The sequence below is a fragment of the Rhinatrema bivittatum genome, chromosome 4 (assembly GCF_901001135.1).
Source record: "Rhinatrema bivittatum chromosome 4, aRhiBiv1.1, whole genome shotgun sequence".
Lineage (NCBI taxonomy): Eukaryota > Metazoa > Chordata > Amphibia > Gymnophiona > Rhinatrematidae > Rhinatrema > Rhinatrema bivittatum.
The window spans coordinates 223,713,105-223,734,151 of record NC_042618.1 but is presented as its reverse complement, the minus strand read 5'-3'; the positions used below and the strand labels follow the sequence as shown (position 1 = coordinate 223,734,151).

Below are 21,047 nucleotides of genomic sequence, written 5' to 3'. Positions count from 1 at the left end.
GCCAAAAGTCCAGTGGGGGTCCGGGAGCGACCTCCTGCACTCGAATCGTTTTGCCGTACAAAATGGCGCCGGCCATATGGCGTATGGCCGGCGCCATTTTGTACGGCAAAAACGATGTCAGGAGCGTAGGAGATCGCTCCTGGACCCCCGCTGGACCCCCAGGGACTTTTGGCCAGCTTGGGGGGGCCTTCTGACCCCCACAAGACTTGCCAAAAGTCCAGCGGGGGTCCGGGAGCGACCTCCTGCAGTCGAATCGTTTTGCCGTACGGCCGGCGCCATTTTGCGCAAAATGGCGCCGGCCATACGCCAACACGATTCGACTGCAGGAGGTCGTTCCCGGACCCCCGCTGGACCCCAGGGTCTTTTGGCCAGCTTGGGGGGGCCTCCTGACCCCCACAAGACTTGCCAAAAGTCCAGCGGGTGTCCGGAACGACCTCCTGCAGTCGAATCGTGTTGCCGTACGGCCGGCGCCATTTTGCACAAAATGGCGCCGGCCATATGGCAAAACTATTCGAGTGCAGGAGGTCGCTCCCGGACCCCCGCTGGACTTTGGCAAGTCTTGTGGGGGTCAGGAGGCCCCCCCAAGCTGGCCAAAAGTCCCTGGGGGTCCAGCGGAGGTCCGGGAGCGATCTCTTACGCTCCTGACGTCGGGGGACAAAAAACAAAATGGCGCCGGCACTACCTTTGACCTGTCATCAGGGCAAAGGTAGCGCCGGCGCCATTTCTACAATGCACCGCAGGCCCGAGAGTAAAAGATCACACCGGGACCCCCGCTCTGGACCTCAGGTAATTTAAGGCATTTTGGGGGGGGGGGTTCGGGAGGGTGGGGGATTTATTTTAAAGTGTCGGGATGGGTTTTAGGGATGTTTTAGTGTGCCGGTTTTCCCGCCCTCCCCCGATTTACGATTTACACGATATTTACAAAAACAAAACCGCGACGATCCGATTCCCTCCCCCCCAGCCGAAATCGATCATTAAGACGATGTTTTAGTGTGCCGGTTTTCCCGTCCTCCCCCGATTTACGATTTACACGATATTTACAAAAACCAAACCGCGACGATCCGATTCCCTCCCCCTCCAGCCGAAATCGATCATTAAGACGATCGATCACACGATTCACATCTCTAATGCAGACAGTCAAGTAGCAGCCAGGGACCAGAGAGATAAGAGGCAAAGGAACACAGACACGAGGAAGAGAGGATAAAAAATCAAGGGACGACAGAGAGGCAAGGAAAGAAGAGTATATCCTGAAGACCATATCTCTAATGATGAAAACAATGATGATAAATATAGAAGATGCGGGCCACTTGGTCCCCATAGTTTATCCATTTGGGTGAGGTTTGTGTTGCAGGATGTGTGCCATTTCAGTAGCACTTCCCTGAACTACTTTCATCTGATCAGCTTAGAGGTTTTAATCATTACGCTTGTCTGGTAAACGTAGAGACAGTAAAGTGTTATGACCTGCGGCTCGCGGGCCCCCCCCCCTCGAGCAGAACTACTCACCCATGTTGTCTTCCTTCACCCGACGTGGCAGGACGCCGCTGTTGGCCCTCCCATGCGGCCGGAGCCGCGGGACTCTCTTGCCCACGCGACGCCGAGGGCCGCATCCCTGGGCTCGAGTGGCAGCTGGAGCCGCCCCCGGGGCCTCCTGCAGCAGCTGGAGCCGCTGCCGACCTCGGAGCCTGCGCCTAGGCTCAGTTCTCCTGCTTCATCAGCGTCTGACGTCAGTGGCAGGTCGCTCTCCGCAGGTCCTACACAGCTCTCCTGCTGCTCCTTAGGCGCGCGTCTTTCTGCCAGATTTAAAGGGCCAGGCACAGGAAGTGTGCTAGCCCTACCTAGGGAGAGGACTTCCTGCTTCAGCCCTATAAAGGGTTTCTCTGTCAGTCTGTTTGTTGCCTTGCATCGGAGTGTCATCCTTCTGGAGGCTCCTGCCTGCCAGAGCTCCGTCAGGCCTTCTTGTCTTCTCCATGGAGTTCCTGTTGTCTCGCCATATCAAGTCTTGTCTTCGTGCCTGAGGTCCCTGTCCAGATGTCCCGTCCAGGTTTCCTGATGTTCCTGTCCTGATCTTCGTCCTGATGTCCCGCCATGATCTTCTACGTCCTGATGTTTCTGCCTTCCCGGATGTTCTTCCCTGCGTCTTCGTATGTGCTCCTAGCCTTCTGACCTGCTGGGCCTTGGATTGGCAAACAGGTGGGATCTGTCCCTGCGCTCTGGAGCTTCTGTTCCTGCCAGCTGTCGGAGCTTCGGATGTCATTGGTCCCGACATCGGAGTTCCTCCTCGCCTGGATCTTCCCTGCGCATGTCCCGCTCTCTTCGTGGTCTGTGACCAGCCTTTGGGCTGTGTAGGGCGCGCAGTGGGACAGGGTGGTCCGTGACTCAGTCCCCGCGGGTGGGCTGAGTAGGGCGCCCTGAGAGACTGTGCAATTGTCCTTCTGCCCAAGTGTCTTCTGTGATGTCTTCGCACCTCGTCTGTGATGCTGTTGCATCCCCACCATTGTCCTGTCTTCATGTAAAGGTCTTCGACTGCCCTCAACCTCAGGTCAGGCCTGCTGCTCTATGCTGTTCCACGCAGCAGGTCCGAAAGGGCTCGGAATGGTCGGAGGACCATTCACATTCCAACATCTTCTTGTTGTTGGCCATGGGAGCTTGCAGGCCTGGTGGAGGGTAGCCCACCACTCACGCTGGAATATGCCGTCAACCCTCGGGTCGGCCCTGGGTGCGCCTGGGGTCGGGCTGAGGCCCAAGGACACACTAAACCCATCCCGCAACAGAATGCAAGGCCTTCGAGGCCATAACAAGTATGCAAGGCCTTCGGGGCCTCAACAGAATGCAAGGCCTTGAGACCGCAACAGTAGAGTACCAAAAATGATTTGTGGGTTGCAGGGTATCTAAAAGGTAAAGGAGCCCTGAAAGGATATTTGGGGAGGAGCATGGTACCTGTTAGGGATGTGAATCGTGTCCTCGATCGTCTTAACGATCGATTTCGGCTGGGAGGGGGAGGGAATCGTATTGTTGCCATTTGGGGGGGTAAAATATCGTGAAAAATCGTTAAAAATCGTTAAAAATCGAAAAACCGGCACATTAAAACCCCCTAAAACCCACCCCCGACCCTTTAAATTAAATCCCCCACCCTCCCGAACCCCCCCAAATAACTTAAATAACCTGCGGGTCCAGCGGCGGTCCGGAACGGCAGCGTCCGGAACGGGCTCCTGCTCCTGAATCTTGTCGTCTTCAGCCGGCGCCATTTTCCAAAATGGCGCCGAAAAATGGCGGCGGCCATAGACGAAAAAGATTGGACGGCAGGAGGTCCTTCCGGACCCCGCTGGACTTTTGGCAAGTCTCGTGGGGGTCAGGAGGCCCCCCACAAGCTGGCCAAAAGTTCCTGGAGGTCCAGCGGGGGTCAGGGAGCGATTTCCCGCCGCGAATCGTTTTCGTACGGAAAATGGCGCCGGCAGGAGATCGACTGTAGGAGGTCGTTCAGCGAGGCGCCGGAACCCTCGCTGAACGACCTCCTGCAGTCGATCTCCTGCCGGCGCCATTTTCCGTACGAAAACGATTCGCGGCGGGAAATCGCTCCCTGACCCCCGCTGGACCTCCAGGAACTTTTGGCCAGCTTGTGGGGGGCCTCCTGACCCCCACGAGACTTGCCAAAAGTCCAGCGGGGGTCCGGAAGGACCTCCTGCCGTCCAATCTTTTTCGTCTATGGCCGCCGCCATTTTTCGGCGCCATTTGGAAAATGGCGCCGGCTGAAGACGACAAGATTCAGGAGCAGGAGCCCGTTCCGGACCGCTGCCGTTCCGGACCGCCGCTGGACCCGCAGGTTATTTAAGTTATTGGGGGGGGGGGTTCGGGAGGGTGGGGGATTTAATTTAAAGGGTCGGGGGTGGGTTTTAGGGGGTTTTAGTGTGCCGGCTCACGATTCTAACGATTTATAACGATAAATCGTTAGAATCTGTATTGTATTGTGTTCCATAACGGTTTAAGACGATATTAAAATTATCGGACGATAATTTTAATCGTCCTAAAACGATTCACATCCCTAGTACCTGTAAGTGTCTGGGTAAAAGCACTGCGACTCTGACATATCCATAGTTGTATACTGAAATTCCCAATGTGTTTCCTAGATTGCAGGAAAGAGCAAACCTTTAAGCTTGTTTTGTAAACATATGCCCCACCCCATCCCTCATCCCTCTTTCCCCCACCCAAAATGCAAAACCAAAACCGAAACAAATGTTGGCATAAACAAAATCAAAATCCAACATTTTGGGGAGATAAAGCTAAAACTTTGCAGGTTTATTTCAGGCAAATCAAAGGAATAGGAAAAGAGATAAATATTTAGCTCAATGCACAAATTCATTTTCCGCTTCTGTTACGCTTGAATATGTAGAAATAAGATTCAGCAAACAAGTTGTGAGGGTATGCCTCTTTATTGGACTAAATCAACATTTCTCTCAGAAGCTAGTGTCAGAGGTGACTAGCTTTTGCGAGAAATTGTGATAAATTGCAGTAATACCTTGCGAGACTGGAAGACTGGGCATCCAAATGGCAGATGAAATATAATGTGGACAAATGCATAGGGAAAAGTAACCCAAGCTGTATTTACACAACAATATTAATTTACCACCCAGGAAAAAGATCTAGGCAATAGGCATCATAGTGGACAATACATTGAAATTGTCAGCTCAGTGTGCTTAAGTGGTTAAAAAAGCAAATAGAATGTTAGGAAAGGAATGGTGAATAAAATGGAGAATGTCATAATACCTCTGTATTGCTCTATGGTGCGACCGCACCTTGAGTACTGTGTGCAATTCTGGTTGCCACGTCTCAAAAAAATATAGTTGAACTGGAAAAGGTACAGAGAAGGGTGACCAAAATGATAAAGATAATGGAATGGTTCCCCTATGAAGAAAGGCTAAAGAGGCTAGGGTGTTCAGCTTGGAGAAGAGATGGCTGAGGGGGGGATATGATAGAGGTCTATAAAATCATGAGAGGACTAGAATGGGTAAATATGAATTTCAGATAATACAAGGATTAGGGGGTATTCCATGAAGTAAGCAAGCAGCACATTTAAAAGAAATCAATGAAAATTCTTTTTCACATAACACACAATTAAGCTCTGGAATTCATTGCTAGAGGATGTCATTAAGGTAATTAGTGTAGTTGGGTTTAAAAAGGTTTGGACAAGATCCTGGAGAAGAAGTCCATAAACTGCTGTTAATGAAGTATAGCATGGGATTTATTTACTGTTTGGGTACTTGCCAGGTACTTGTAACCTGGATTGGCCACTGTTGGAGGGATGCAGGGCTTGATGAACCCTCATTCTGACCCAGTATGGCAATTTCTAATGTGCTTATGTTCTTCTTATGATGAATACTCTCTGGTTATATGAATTCCTTTGGGGACCAAATGTCATAATACTGATATGATACTAGTAAAAGACTTTTCATAAATGCGAATCAACCATTTTTTTTAAAAGAAGGAGTACGTGGTAAACCATCTTGAGCAGATCCTAATACTCTGGTTGGAACATGCCATAACAAATGATCTTTTATTTATAAAGGACCACAGTCAGTTAGTGCCTTAAATATTAATGTCAAAAGCTAAAATTTTGCATGAAACTAGATAGCGAGCCGATGTAGCCCCTTCAGTAATGGAAAAATATGATCTAGCATTAATTCCAGATAGAATTTATGCAGCTGTGTGTTGTATTAATTGAAGTTTATGAATGCTCTTCAGTGTCAAACCTGCTAATAAGGCATTACAGTAATCCAAATGCATAATTATAAAAGAATGTATAATTGTAGTAAACACTGCTTGCTCAAAAATTGGCCGTGGATGATGCACTTGTCTGAGATAGTAAAAGCATCTTTTTGTTATGGAAGCAACATGTGACTTCATAGTTAAAAATGTGTCAATAATCACTCCGAATGAATAAATGGAGGGTTTGGGGAGAGAAACATGCCATCTAACTCTAGAAAAGCAGGTATCTAGTATTGCTGATTTCTTTACACAAAGAACATCAGTTTTCTTAAGGTTGAGTTTAAATTATTTATGACCATCCAGTTAGATATAGTCAAACATTTATTTGAATTCTTATTATTGCACCTAAGTGGTTATGACCTAGCTTAACAATAAGGTGTATGTCTTCTACCTAGAGGTAATATTTAGTCCAGACTGCCAGATGATTTTGTTCAATGGTTAAAAGTAGACATTAAATAATAGTGGTGAAGGGATTGAATGGGATTCCACACTTCAGGGACCATGGAAGAAAAGTATGGTTACCTGAGATAACATTGTGCATTCGGTTTTCCAAAAAAGGATAAATCATCGCAGCACTAAACTTCCAACACATAGACCACGGATATGACTGAAGAAAATCCTGTGGTTCATGGGGGTCAAAACACAGATGACAAATCAAGCAAAATCAATAATGATTGCACCCATATGTAGTGACCCATGTTCAAGTGATGTGCAAGGGCACAATACGCACTAACAATCTACAGTATCTGAATGAAAATTGCCTTGACCTAGCAATGAAAATGTGTGAGCTAAATGCTAGGGATGTGAATCATTTTTTGACGATTTAAAATATCGTCCGATATATTTTAAATCGTCAAAAATCGTTAGAGCCGCGATACAATAACAATTCCCCCGATTTATCGTCAAAAAATCGTAAATCGGGGGAAGGGGGAGGGGAAGGGGGAGGGCGGGAAAACCGGCACACTAAAACAACTCTAAAACCCACCCCGACCCTTTAAAATAAATCCCCCACCCTTCCGAACCCCCCAAAATGCCTTAAATTACCTGGGGTCCAGTGGGGGGGTCCCGGTGTGATCTTCCACTCTCGGGCACACTAAAACAACCCAGGAGGCCCCCCCAAGCTGGCCAAAAGTCCCTGGGGGTCCAGCGGGGGTCCGGGAGCGATCTCCTATGCTCCTGACGTCGGGGGACAAAAAAACAAAATGGCACCGGCGCTATCTTTGCCCTGTCATATGACAGGTCAAAGGTAGCGCCGGCGCCATTTCTACAACGTACCGGAGGCCCGAGAGTAAAAGATCACACCGGGACCCTTCCTCTGGACCCCAGGTAATTTAAGGCATTTTGGGGGGGTTTGGGAGGGTGGGGGATTTATTTTAAAGGGTCGGGGTGGGTTTTAGGGTTGTTTTAGTGTGCCCAAGAGTGGAAGATCACACCGGGACCCCCCCCCACTGGACCCCAGGTAATTTAAGGCATTTTGGGGGGGTTCGGGAGGGTGGGGGATTTATTTTAAAGGGTCGGGGTGGGTTTTAGGGATGTTTTAGTGTGCCGGTTTTCGATTTACACGATTTACACGATATTTAAAAAACCCAAACTGCGACGATCCGATTCCCTCCCCCTCCCAGCCGAAATCAATCGTTAAGACGATTGATCACACGATTCACATCTCTACTAAATGCACAATAAATAAAAATTAGCAAACAATGGTCCAACCCATGAGAAATGAATTACTTAGCTTGGTATAACTCAGATTGAAAGATTAAATCAAGAGCATGATTCCCCTATTTGAGATAAGCCTAAAACTAAGAGATTAAGAAATTGGTGGCTAGGCTGGAGAGAGCGTCAACCATATGTAAGTTAAAGTCCCCTAATAAGATTAGTTTAGAATATTCTAAGGCCACTTCGGATACAGTTTCTGGTAATTCTGGCACTAAATTAAATTCACAGAATTATGTGAATTATATAGAAACATAGAGATGATGGCAGAAAAGGTCCAATGGTTCATCCAGTCTGCCCAGCAAGCTTCCCATGGTATTATCTGCTGCACTGTGCAGATTTCTCCCATGTATCAGTCATTTTTGCTTTATGTGCTTTGCTTATGGACTTGGCCGTAGAAGCAGTCCTTTGTTTTTTCTTTAATGTCTGAGCATCAGTACCCCAGACTGTAAAGAAATCATGGCTCGTGTTGGTTTTCTCTGAATCCAAATTTCTCTTTCCTTTCAGCCCCCCCCCCACCCCTCCTTCGAAGCAGAGAACGATGTTGCAGTTGCATCAAAAGCATCAAGGCTTATTGGTTGAGGGTAGTAATATCATATCTTCTGTTAAGTGTAGTAACTGCTGTTCTGTGCTGGTTATTCCCATGCTCATCAGTTCCACAGACTATAAAAATCAGGGCCCTCGTTGGTCGCTATCTAAATCCAATTCCCCTTTTTCCCCTGTCATTGAAGCAGAGAGCAACGTTGGAGTTGCATCAAAAGTATCAAGGATTATTGGTTAAGAGTAGTAACCGCCGCACCAGTAAGTTACCTTCATGCACGCTTTCTTTGTTTCCTTTAGGACTTGGCCATAAATAGACCTGTGCTTTTTCCCTTATGTCCACATAACAGTATCCTAGACCATGGAAGTTCAGGCCCTTGGTTGTCATCTGAATCCAATTTCTCTTATCCTCCTGCTGTCTAAGCGGGGAGTAATGTTGCAGTTGCATTAAAAGCATCAAAGCATATTGGTTAAGGGTAGTAATCTCCATGCCTTCTGCTAAGGGTAGTAATCAGCATACCAGCAAGTTATCCCCCTGCATGCTTTGCTCATTTCTGTCCTCTAGCCTTTAAAGATCCACAATGTTTATCCCATGACCCTTTGAATTCTTTGACTGTTTTCTTCTTCACCACCTCTTCCAGAAGGGCATTCCATGATCCTCTCCATGAAGAAATATTTTCCAATGTTAGTTCTGAGTCATCCCCCCTGGAGTTTCATTTCTTGACCCCTGGTTCTATTGTTTTCTTTCCAACAGAAAAGGTTCAAAGGCCATACATCATTGAAACCTTTTAGGTATCTGAAGGTCTGTATCATATCTCCCTGCACCTCCTCTCTTCCAGGGTATACATATTCAGATCCTTCAGCCTCTCCTCGTATGTCTTCTGATATAGACCCCACATCATTTTTGTTGTCCTTCTCTGGACTGTCTCTATCCTTTTTGAAATATGAGCTTCAGAACTGAACACAATCCTCGAGGTGAGGCCTCACTAAGGACCTGTACAAAGGCATCAAAACCTCCTTTTTCTTACTGGTGGTTATTCCTCTCTCTGTGTAGCCCAGCATTCTTCTGTCTTTAGCTATCACCTTGTCACATTGCTTCTCCATCTCAGATCCCCAGGCACTATCACCCCAAGATCCAACTCTTGGTCTGTGCACATCAGTTTTACTGCATCCCAGATGCATGACTCTGCACTTCTTGGCATCGAATCCCAGCTGCCAAATCTTCAACCACACTTCTAACTTTCTTAAATTACTTTTCATTATCTGTACTCCTTCAGGCATGTCCACTCCGTTGCAGATTTTAGTATCATCCACAAATAGACATACTTTATCTTCTATCCCTTCTGCAATGTCGTTCACAAAGATATTGAACAGAACCAGTCCCAACACCAATCACTGTGGCACTCCACTTAACACGGCTCTCTCTTCAGAGTAGGTTCCATTTACCATTACATGCTGTCTCCTAGTTTGTAATACATGCCACCATCTTGGTGCTCACTCCCAAGCTACTCATTTTACTCAAAAGCCTCCTATGTGGGATCGTATGAAAAACTTTGCTGAAATCCAAGTAGATCACATTGAGTGCTCTTTCTCAATTCAGATCTCTAGACATCCAATCAAAAAATTCAATCAGATTTGTCTGACAGGACTTTCCCCTGGTGAATTCATGCTGCCTCAGGTCCAGCAACCCACCAGATTGTAGATAGTTCATTATCCTTTCCTTCAGCAGCATCTCCATTAATTTTCCTACCACCAATGTGAGGCTAACTGGCCTGTAGTTTCCAGCCTTCTCTCTGCAACCACTCTTGTGAAGCGGGACCACCGCACTCTTCTCGAGTCCCATGACACCATTCCCATTTCCAGGGATCTATTGAAAAGGTCCTTCAGCGGACCCGCCAGCACATCTCTGAGCTTCCTCAGTGTCCTGGGATGTACCTCATCTGCCCCATAGCCTTGTCCACTTTCAGCTTGCCTAGCTTTTCCCATACATTCTATTCCATAAATGAAGTTTCATCAACCCCATCTCCATCTACAATGTTGTTTACCAGCAACAGTCCTTCTCCAGTGAACAGTGAAGTATTTGTTTAATATTTCTGCTATTTCTTCATCTCTCTCCGCACATTGTTCCTTGTTGCCTTTCAATTTCACTATACTACTACAGGCCTTTCTTCTTTCTCTGATATATCTGAAAAATGTTTTATCACCTCACTTTACCTCTTTGGCAATCCTTTATTCCAATTGACCTTTTCCTTTCCTGATTTCTTTCTATGTCTCCTTCAGTTTCACCAGGTATTCTTCCCTTTTTGAGATCCCTTATACTTTTTGAATGCTGTTCTTTTTACCTTTATTTTTTCAGCCACTAATTTCTCTTGAATTTCAGTTTTTAGGAATCAATAGTGTTTATCAGATGTGTCATGGAAAGACTACAGACTGATAAAAGAGTACAACAGATAGCAAGAGCATAAGTACTGACAAGTTATATGTAAAACAGTAGTAAAACGAGAGATTTTGAGAAGAAGCTTGCCAGAGAGACAAAAATTAATAATACAAACTTTTTCAACTACATTTGAAGCAAACAACCTGTTTGGGAATCAGGTGGACTACTTGATGACTGAGAAGTAAAATGGAGACCCAGAGAGGAAAAGGAAATAGAAAAACTAAATCCATTCTTTGCCTTCGTCTTTATGGAGGAGAATATTTGGAACATTTCACGCCCAACACATTATTTGATGGTGTGATTCTGAGCAACTAAAAAAAAAAAAAAAATCTTGGAGATAACAGAGAGATATAATAGATCTAACTGACAAACCAAAGAGTAACAAATCAATCATTAGGTCAGGATGGTATCCATCCCAGAGACCTGAAAGAACTCAAATATGAAATTGCAAATCTGTTGCTAGCTATCTATAACCTATTATTCAAAACAGCCATGATACCTGAAGACTGGAGGGTTGCCAATATAATGCTGATTTTTAAGAAGGAATCCAGGGGTGTTCCAGAAATCTATAGACTGGTAAGTTTGATGTCTGTGGTAAGCAAAGTGGTAGATAGTTAAAAACAAAATTACTGAACATAAAAATAGACATGGCTTGGGATCCAAGATGGCGTTTTGGTGAGACGGCCATGAGCGTCTCCTTTTATGCTTGTTTCTTTCCTCTAGCAATGCCACATTTGGCCCGCAAACAAAGGGCTAGAGAGTGTTTGGCCTCAGAAGCTCTCTCTTCCCTTCCTGTGGTGGGACCCATGGACGCGCACATGCGTTGTGATGCAGTTACTCCGGGAACGAGCTTGCTGGCCGGAGTTCAGCGGGAAGAAGGACCCGAATACATCTCTGAGCTATTAACATCACTATCCCCAGAGGAGAGGTCCCCACCCGTTAACCCTGCTGAAAGACGCACCTACCAGCTGCAATGAGACTTGGAGATGCTGGAGATGAGCACCCCTGGGGAGTAGCAGCCGTAGCCTGCGATGTTGGAGGAGGGCGTTTCAGCCTCACAGCAGATCTATGGGGGAGCGGGAGACGTTCCTGCTGGAGCTTCCCCGCAATGGATGGATGAGAGTTCAGCTGAGCATATACCTTTTCGGTTGTTGGAACTGGTAAGACCTCACTCATTTACTTAAGAATCAATCTGGGAAGCAATACATGTCCTGAATTCAAATATTTCTGTTCAAGTAACTACTTTAACTAATACAGTTAAAGACTTGGACATTCGTCTAAAACTTGTTGAGCAATGCAAAGAGCAGCTTGAATCCCTCAAAATTAACATAGAGAGCTCTACTATTATTCAGCATGCATTGATAAAGAAAAACCAAATACTTCAGTTGAGAATATGGAGAATCAAATGCGTGCAAAAAATCTGCGATGCATTAATTTCCCGAAAGTTCCATTAGTTTCGCCTAAAGACATTTGGAGAAGGTACTTAATGGAAGTATTAAAAATTCCAGAGGCTACACTCCCAATAATGTCTAAGATATATATACCTCCATTGAAGAAGAGCTCACCGGACACTAGTAATATGCAGGTATTAATACCTAGTGAAATGCCCAAGCTGGATATTTCAGCAGTCCTGGAACAGTCAGACGAGAATTTGGCAATATCCTCTACTCTGGTTGTTACCTTTCTACTAGAGACCTGCAGGGAATGGATATTTAAAACGTATTTCACACATCAAACAGAGTTATTTCTGAATCATAAAATTCAAATATTTCCTGATTTTTCTAGATAAACTCAGAGGAGAAGACGGCAGTTTCTGTTGTTCAAGCCCAAAGTGCTTGAATTAGGGTCATTATTTTTGTTAGAATTTCCTTATAAATGTTTGATTAAACATCAGGGGCCCTCTTATTTGTTCTATCAACCCTCTCAACTAATAACTTTTCTATTTAACAAAGCTGGAGTTCAATTTAGCTCGTCTCTGACTGCTGGTCAGGGAGCTCCTTAAAGCAGTAACCAGCCCTCTCATAGAATTATTATGTATCATTATCGCTAATTTTTTCTATATGATAGTGTGATTTCTTATGGGTTGTGTAAATCTTGGATCCCATATTGTGGGCTAGTTAGACGTGTAGTATCTGTTTTTAACTTTTTCCATTTCCTAGTTTTTTCATTATTTGATTGTGTTATAATACTACATGTACTGCCTTTCAAGTTAATATTTGATAATATATTATAAATGAATAAAAAAAAATAGACATGTCTTAATGGGAAAGAGGCAACATGGCTTTAGCAAAGGGAAGTCATGCTTTACAAACCTGATGAGCATGCCTGCTCTCCAACAGTGGTCCTCAGTGAGACCCACTCCCAGCTGTGCAAGTCTCCATTTCCCTAATCGCCTGATAACCCAGCCTTAACATATTTAACCCAGCCTGTCCAGCACTTTAGTGCCTCTTTATTGAGTCACCTCAGTTCTGAAGATGTGGTAGGCCTGATTGACAAACTGAAGAGTAATAAATCACCAGGACCAGATGGTATATACCCCAGGGTTCTGAAAGAACTAAAAAATGAAATTTCAGACCTATTAGTAAAAATTTGTAACCTATTAAAACCATCCAATGTACCTGAAGATTGAAAGATAGCCAATGTAACCCCTTTATTTAAAAAGGGATCCTGGAAACTATAGACTTGTGAGCCTGACTTCAGAGCCGGGAAAAATCGTGGAAACTGTTATAAAGAATAAAATCATAAAACATTTAGATAGACATGGTTTGATGGGACACAGCCAGCATGGATTTACCCAAGGGAAGTCTTGCCTCACAAAACTCCCACATATTTTTTTGAAGGGATAAATAAACATGTGGACAAAGGTGAACCGGTAGATGTGGTATATTTGGATTTTCAGAAGGCATTCGACAAAGTTCCACATGAGAGGCTTCTAAGAAAACTAAAAAGTCATGGGATAGGAGGTGATGTCCTTTTGTGGATTTCAGATTGGTTAAAAGACAAGAAACAGATAGTAGGATTAAATGGTCAGTTTTCACAGTGGAAAAAGATAAACAGCGGAGTGCCTCAGGGATCTGTACTTGGACCGGTGCTTTTTAATATATTTATAAATGATCTGGAAAGGGGTATAACGACTAAGGTGATCAAATTTGTGGATGACACAAAATTATGCAGAGTAGTTAAATCCCAAGCAGATTGTGATAAACTGCAGGAGGCCTTGCAAGACTGAAAGATTGGGCTTCCAAATGGCAGATGAAATTTAACGTGGACAAGTGCAAAGTGATGTATATAGGGAAAAATAATCCTTGCTGTAGTTACACAATGTTAGGTCCTATTTTAGGAGTTACCTCCGAGGAAAGAGATCTAGGCGTCAACGTGGATAATATATTGAAAATGTTGGCCCAGTGTGCTGTGGTGATCAAAAAAGCAAATAGAATGTTAGGAATTATTAAGAAGGGACTGGAATTTAAAATGGAGGATGTCATAATACCTCTGTATCGCTCCATGGTGCGACCACACCTTGAATACTGTGTGCAGTTCGGGTCACCACATCTCAAAAAGGAAATAGCTGCACTGGAGAAAGTGCAGAGAAGGGCGACCAAAATGATTAGGGACATGGAATGGCTGCCCTATGAGGAAAGGCTAAAGAAGTTAGGGCTGTTCAGTTTGGAGAAGAGACAACTGAGGGGAGATATGATAGGGGTCTACAAAATCATGAAAGGACTTGAGCAAGTTAATGTAAATCGGTTTTTTTAATCTCTCAGATAATAGAAACCTGGGGGCACTCCATGAAGTTAGCAAGTAGCTCATTTAAAACAAATTGAAGAAAATTCTTTTTCACTCAGCACATAGTTAAGCTCTAGAATTCATTGCCAGAGGATGTGGTTACAGCAGTTAGTGTAACTGGGTTTAAAAAAGGTTTGGATCAGTTCCTAGAGGATAAAGCCATAAACTGCTATGATGGTAATTAATAAGCAATAGTAGCTTGTTATCTATCTAATGTTTGGGTACTTGCCAGGTACCTGACACTTGGATTGGCCACAGAATACTGGACTTGTGGACCTTTGGTCTGACCCAGTATGGCATATCTTATGTTCTTATTTTCTTATGTTAAACTGGCCTTCCTTTCCTTGTTACTCTGCCTTACCTTGTGGCTCTTCTACCTTTCCAGTCCTTTTGCCTTGCAATCTACCCAGGTATTCTGCCTTGTTTGCTCTTTCTGCCTTGCCTTGAAGGGTTAACCAGGCCTTCTGCCTAGCTCTGTGGCCTACCTTGGCCTCTTGCCTTGCTCGGGGCCTTCCAGGCCTCCTGGTCTTGCTCTTCAGCCTCATAGGCTTACCTGCTATACTCAGTGCCCTCTTGGGCTTTCTTGTCCCGTCTTATGGCCTCTGGGCCTTCTATATTCACTTAGTCTGGTTGTGCCTTGTCTGGACTCTCTCTTTCCCTGTTTCTTATCTATTCCTGTCTGTTTCCAGTCCTTGTCTAGTTCAGTCCTTGTATTTTCCTGCCCTTGTCTTTTCCTGTCCAGTCCAGACCCTTGAATGCTTTCCCTGGTCTAGCCCTTGCCTCTTCTCCCAGTCAGTACCATGCTGTGTACCTAGCCCCCAGTCTGTGTTCTGTGTTCAAGCTCCAACCTGTGCTGTTTCCCAGCTTCCAGCCAGTGCCTGTGTCCAGCTTCCTCCAGTACGTGTATCTAGCTCCTAGCCTGCATAGGACCTCTTAGTCAGTGCCTAGCTGAGCCATGATGTTTTACTGGAGACAAAACTTACTGGCCCCTAGAACCAAAGAGCCTAACCTGCAGGTGAGGGAACTGGCTAGGCAGAAGAGCTGCTCTAGTTCTGCCCTTTGGTCCTGCAGTGATGTTTCTTGAGTCTATCGCACAACCCATGACAGAATGAAGATGCCAAATAACCCTCACAGGAGTGGGTGCAGGGCTTTCTGCCAACCCAACGAGTCTGGTGCAATCATTCTACTAAAGGCACTAGTAATTGTGATCCTGTCCAAGCACTTGAAGCCATGCTTGATGCTACACTTTATTATATTTGCCCTGGTTGTTATTGGGGCCCTCCAACCTTCCCTGAATTTTTTCATTGTCATGTCCTTAATCCTGCTAAGTGGAGATGTTAACAGTGTCTCTATGTAAACCCTCATGTTATAGAGACCTGCTGAAATTGTGGAGTTTTAAAAATGCCTTCTAACCCACAACCTCAGGTGACTGATAAGGGAAAACCCAGACCAGATTCTTTGAAACTCAAAGCACACTCAGGCACAACTGAAACCACCCAAAAGTACGGTAGTTAAAATCAGTGAGGTCCATATTCAAAATCCATTTAGACGGATAACATAATAGTTATCCATCTAAATGGCTTACTTGGCTATATTTAGCCCTTATCCAGACAAGAAGGGTGTGTTCTGTGGGTAGGCAAGAGGAGTTGAGTTAGCCACTTAACTTATGTGGCTAACTCTGGTCGGGCCATAGGGCTGCCCTAAAGTTAGCCTGTTAGACATAACTGGCTAATTTTAAGATAGCCTGGTATATTCAGCAGTGCCAATTTACCACTGAATATACCTTGCCAGTGTTACGGTTGGGCTCCGGTCAGGAGTCGTGAACACCACCTAGCAGGGTGGCTCCAGGTGGAGAGAGACAGGAATGGCTAGAAACAGTGTCTGGTTCCAGGCTGGGTCAGGGCAGGCAGCAAGTAGCAGTGTCTCGGTTCAGGCTGGGTCAGGGCAGGCGGCAAGTAGCAGTGTCTGGGTTCAGGCTGGGTCAGGGCAGGCGGCAAGTAGCAGTGTCTGGGTCTAGGCTGGGTCAGGGCAGGCGGCAAGTAGCAGTGTCTGGGTTCAGGCTGGGTCAGGGCAAGGCAGGTCAGAAGGCCCGTAGGCCACACACACACAGAAGGCCCGTAGGCCACACACAGTAAGCAAGGCAAGGCAGAGAAGGCCCGTAGGCCACACACACACAGAAGACCCGTAGGCCACACACCGTAAGCAGGGCAAGGCAGGTCAGAAGGCCCGTAGGCCACACACACACAGACAGAAGGCCCGTAGGCCCACACACCGAAAGCAGAGCAGGCAGGTCAGAGGGCCCGTAGGCCACACATACACACGGAAGGCCCGTAGGCCACACACCGTAGTCAGGGCAAGGCAGGTCAGAAGGCCCGTAGGCCACACACACACACACAGAAGGCCCGTAGGCCACACACCGTAAGCAGAGCAGGCAGGTCAGAAGGCCCGTAGGCCACACATACACAGAAGGCCCGTAGGCCACACACCATAAGCAGAGCAGGCAGGTCAGAAGGCCCGTAGGCCACACATACACACGGAAGGCCCGTAGGCCACACACCGTAGTCAGGGCAAGGCAGGTCAGAAGGCCCGTAGGCCACACACACACACACAGAAGGCCCGTAGGCCACACACCGTAAGCAGAGCAGGCAGGTCAGAAGGCCCGTAGGCCAGGTAAGAGAAGCGAGGAAGAAGGCCCGAAGGCCGCGCAAGGCAAGGAAAGGCCCGAAGGCCGCGCAGGGCAAGGAAAGGCCCGAAGGCCGTGCAGGGCAAGGAAAGGCCCGAAGGCCGTGCAGGGCAAGGCAAGGAAAGGCCCAAAGGCCGCGCAGGGCAAGGCAAGGAAAGGCCTGAAGGCCGCGCAAGGCTAGAGCAGGGAGCCCAGGTGAGCTCGATGCCGAAGCACCGAGGGAACTGTCAGGCAGGGTTATAAGGGCCAACCCAGAACATAGAGTGGACAGGGGAGATGGCCTGGGCCTGTCAGGAGAGCCAGCACTAGAGGGACCCCTGGTGGTGAGGCGGTTGCACTGCAGCCAAAACTGTAACAGTACCCCCTCCGCAAGGCCTCCCCCTCCTCCTGGGTCCCATCTTAGCAGGGGGTACTCAAAAATGAAATCAGACCCCTCCGAGGGCAGCAACAGCTGGAGCAATTCAACAGGCTCAGATGGCTGAGTCAGAAAGTCTGTTAGTGGTACCGGTTTGAGCCCCTCCGGGGGTGGCAGCAGGACCGGTTTAGCAGGCTCGTCTCGGGGTAGTGCAGCAGGCTCGGGCCCCTCTCGGGATGAAACAGCAGGCTGGAACACCTCTCTGGGCGTTGTAGCAGGTTCGGACCCCTCTCGGGGCGATGAAGCAGGCTCGGACCCCTCTCGGGGCGATGAAGCAGGCTCAGACCCCTCTCCGGGCGTTGTAGCAGGTTCAGACCCTTCTCGGGGCGATGAAGCAGGCTCGAACACCTCTCCGGGCGTTGTAGCAGGTTCGGACCCCTCTCGGGGCGATGAAGCAGGCTCGAACACCTCTCCGGGCGTTGTAGCAGGTTCGGACCCCTCTCGGGGCGATGAGGCAGGCTCGGACCCTTCTCGGGGCGATGAAGCAGGCTTGGACCCCTCTCGGGGCGATGAAGCAGGCTCGGGCCCCTCTCGGGATGAAACAGCAGGCTGGAACACCTCTCCGGGCGTTGTAGCAGGTTTGGACCCCTCTCGGGGCGATGAAGCAGGCTCGGACCCCTCTCGGGGCGATGAAGCAGGCTCGAACACCTCTCCGGGCGTTGTAGCAGGTTCGGACCCCTCTCGGGGCGATGAAGCAGGCTCGAACACCTCTCCGGGCGTTGTAGCAGGTTCGGACCCCTCTTGGGGCGATGCAGCAGGCTCGGCCCCCTCTTGGGGCGATGCAGCAGGCTTGGATCCTCCTCGGGGCGATGCAGCAGGCTTGGCCCCCTCTTGGGGTGATGCAGCAGGCTCGGCCCCCTCTTGGGGTGATATAGCAGGCTCAGATGGCAGAGCAGCAAGGTTAGAAGCAGTGCACATAGAAGACACAGGTTGCACTGCTGTGGGCTTGATACCTCGAGCCAAACTCTGAGGCTCTTTATTTTGTTTCTGGAGGAGCAGTTTAGAGAAGGCACAGGCAGTTCTAGGACGTCTAGGGAATGTGCTCGTTAGTGTCTCAACAGCAGCTGTGGGAAGCAGAGCCCTGCTAGAGTTAATCAACTCTCTCCGTTTGAGAGAAACCTGTTCCTGAGGCTCTTGCACTGGTGTCACAGAAGCCTTCTTGGCCAGGTAAGTCCTGGGTTTTTCTATCCACAAACTGCCAGCTAAAATGTCTGTTTTAGTGGAGCCAGAAGCAGAATACCGGTTAGGAGAGCTGATTGTTTTTTCTAATGGAACAGCTGATCCTAAAGCAGAACAACGGGGGCAGGGTTTGCCTGGTGGTAACAGACACGGAAGACAGGAGCATTTCCACCACCCTGGTTTAGGATTTAAACAATTTAAACATTCCTGATAGACTGAGACGTTCCTCTTATGACAACCACTGCATACCCAGTGTTCTTGGTCTGAGAGTTGACAGGCAAGACAGTTCTTGTAACTGGGATAATTCAAAGTCTGGCAACAAGCACAGACATAAAAACTTGGAGGCTGAGGCATAATGTGAGTGGAAGGAAAAAGAAAAAATGGCTCACCGGTAGTACCAAGACCTATCTCTTCACCTGGAAATTTGGTGGCTTCGGCATACTGTTACGCTTGGGCTCCAGTCAGGAGTCGTGAACACCACCCAGCAGGGTGGCTCCAGGTGGAGAGAGACAGGAATGGCTAGAAACAGTGTCTGGTTCCAGGCTGGGTCAGGGCAGGCAGCAAGTAGCAGTGTCTCGATTCAGGCTGGGTCAGGGCAGGCGGCAAGTAGCAGTGTCTGGGTTCAGGCTGGGTCAGGGCAGGCGGCAAGTAGCAGTGTCTGGGTTCAGGCTGGGTCAGGGCAGGCGGCAAGTAGCAGTGTCTGGGTCTAGGCTGGGTCAGGGCAGGCGGCAAGTAGCAGTGTCTGGGTCTAGGCTGGGTCAGGGCAAGGCAGGTCAGAAGGCCCGTAGGCCACACACACACAGAAGGCCCGTAGGCCACACACAGTAAGCAAGGCAAGGCAGAGAAGGCCCGTAGGCCACACACACACAGAAGACCCGTAGGCCACACACCGTAAGCAGGGCAAGGCAGGTCAGAAGGCCCGTAGGCCACACACACACAGACAGAAGGCCCGTAGGCCCACACACTGAAAGCAGAGCAGGCAGGTCAGAGGGCCCGTAGGCCACACATACACACGGAAGGCCTGTAGGCCACACACCGTAGTCAGGGCAAGGCAGGTCAGAAGGCCCGTAGGCCACACACACACACACAGAAGGCCCGTAGGCCACACACCGTAAGCAGAGCAGGCAGGTCAGAAGGCCCGTAGGCCACACATACACAGAAGGCCCGTAGGCCACACACCGTAAGCAGAGCAGGCAGGTCAGAAGGCCCGTAGGCCACACATACACACGGAAGGCCCGTAGGCCACACACCGTAGTCAGGGCAAGGCAGGTCAGAAGGCCCGTAGGCCACACAGACACACACAGAAGGCCCGTAGGCCACACACCGTAAGCAGAGCAGGCAGATCAGAAGGCCCGTAGGCCACACATACACAGAAGGCCCGTAGGCCACACACCGTAAGCAGAGCAGGCAGGTCAGAAGGCCCGTAGGCCAGGTAAGAGAAGCGAGGAAGAAGGCCCGAAGGCCGCGCAGGGCAAGGAAAGGCCCGAAGGCCGCACAGGGCAAGGAAAGGCCCGAAGGCCGCGCAAGGCTAGAGCAGGGAGCCCAGGTGAGCTCGATGCCGAAGCACCGAGGGAACTGTCAGGCAGGGTTATAAGGGCCAACCCAGAACATAGAGTGGACAGGGGAGATGGCCTGGGCCTGTCAGGAGAGCCAGCACTAGAGGGACCCCTGGTGGTGAGGCGGTTGCACTGCAGCCAAAACTGTAACAGCCAGTTAGCCAGATATGTTTTTGGCTAATGAGCCGAGCCACACAGTGACTAAAAATGGATCCCAATACCTGTAGAAATAAAAACTGCTTCACAACCTGGCAATCTTTCTGTTTTTCTTCCTCTGTGTCAGATTACCACAGTTTCAAAGCCAGCTCATGATATGCAAACCTCAGAGTCTAACAGCAGGAGAGCTGCCTCTCAAGAAATTCCCAGCATAGCCCCTTTAAAAATCACAGCCATAAGTTACCACGAAAATTTTAAAACCTTACCTAGAAAGGCAAAATGTGCCTCTAAATCCAGCCATAAAAATCTGAAGCAAATGAATGAACAGGGTAACCCTGCTCCTGAACCACTACCCTACTGGCCGACACAGTACAGTGCGTTCCACTGGAGCGCACTGTTAACCCGTGTTTGGACGCAAGTTTGACGAGCTAGTTTTGCTCCTTATTCAGTAAGGGGTAATAGCTCGTCGAAAATGCGTGTCAACCCCCCCCCCCCCCCGAAACTAATAGCACCCAGAACATGCAAATGCATGTTGATGGCCCAATTAGTTATTCCTGTGTGATTCAGTAAGTAAAGTGTGCAGCCAAGCCGCAAGTTTTACTTTCAGAAATTAGCGCCTACCCAAAGGTAGGCATTAATTTCTGCTGACACCGGAAAAGTGCACAGAAAAGCAGTAAAAACTGCTTTTCTGTACACCCTCCGACTTAATATCATGGCGATATTAAGTCGGAGGTCCAAAAAGTTAAAAATAATTAAAAATTAAAAATTTTTTTTTTAAATCAGCCCATGGCTCGCGGGTTGAAAACCAGACACTCAATTTTG

General features: G+C 47.9%; 1 protein-coding gene across 1 annotated transcript in view; it reads left to right on the top strand.

Annotated features, from left to right (window-relative positions):
- Window positions 1–21,047, top strand: part of LOC115090541 (3-oxo-5-beta-steroid 4-dehydrogenase-like) — a 96,181-nt gene that overhangs the window by 16,979 nt on the left and 58,155 nt on the right. The gene's annotated exons all lie outside the window — the stretch shown is intronic.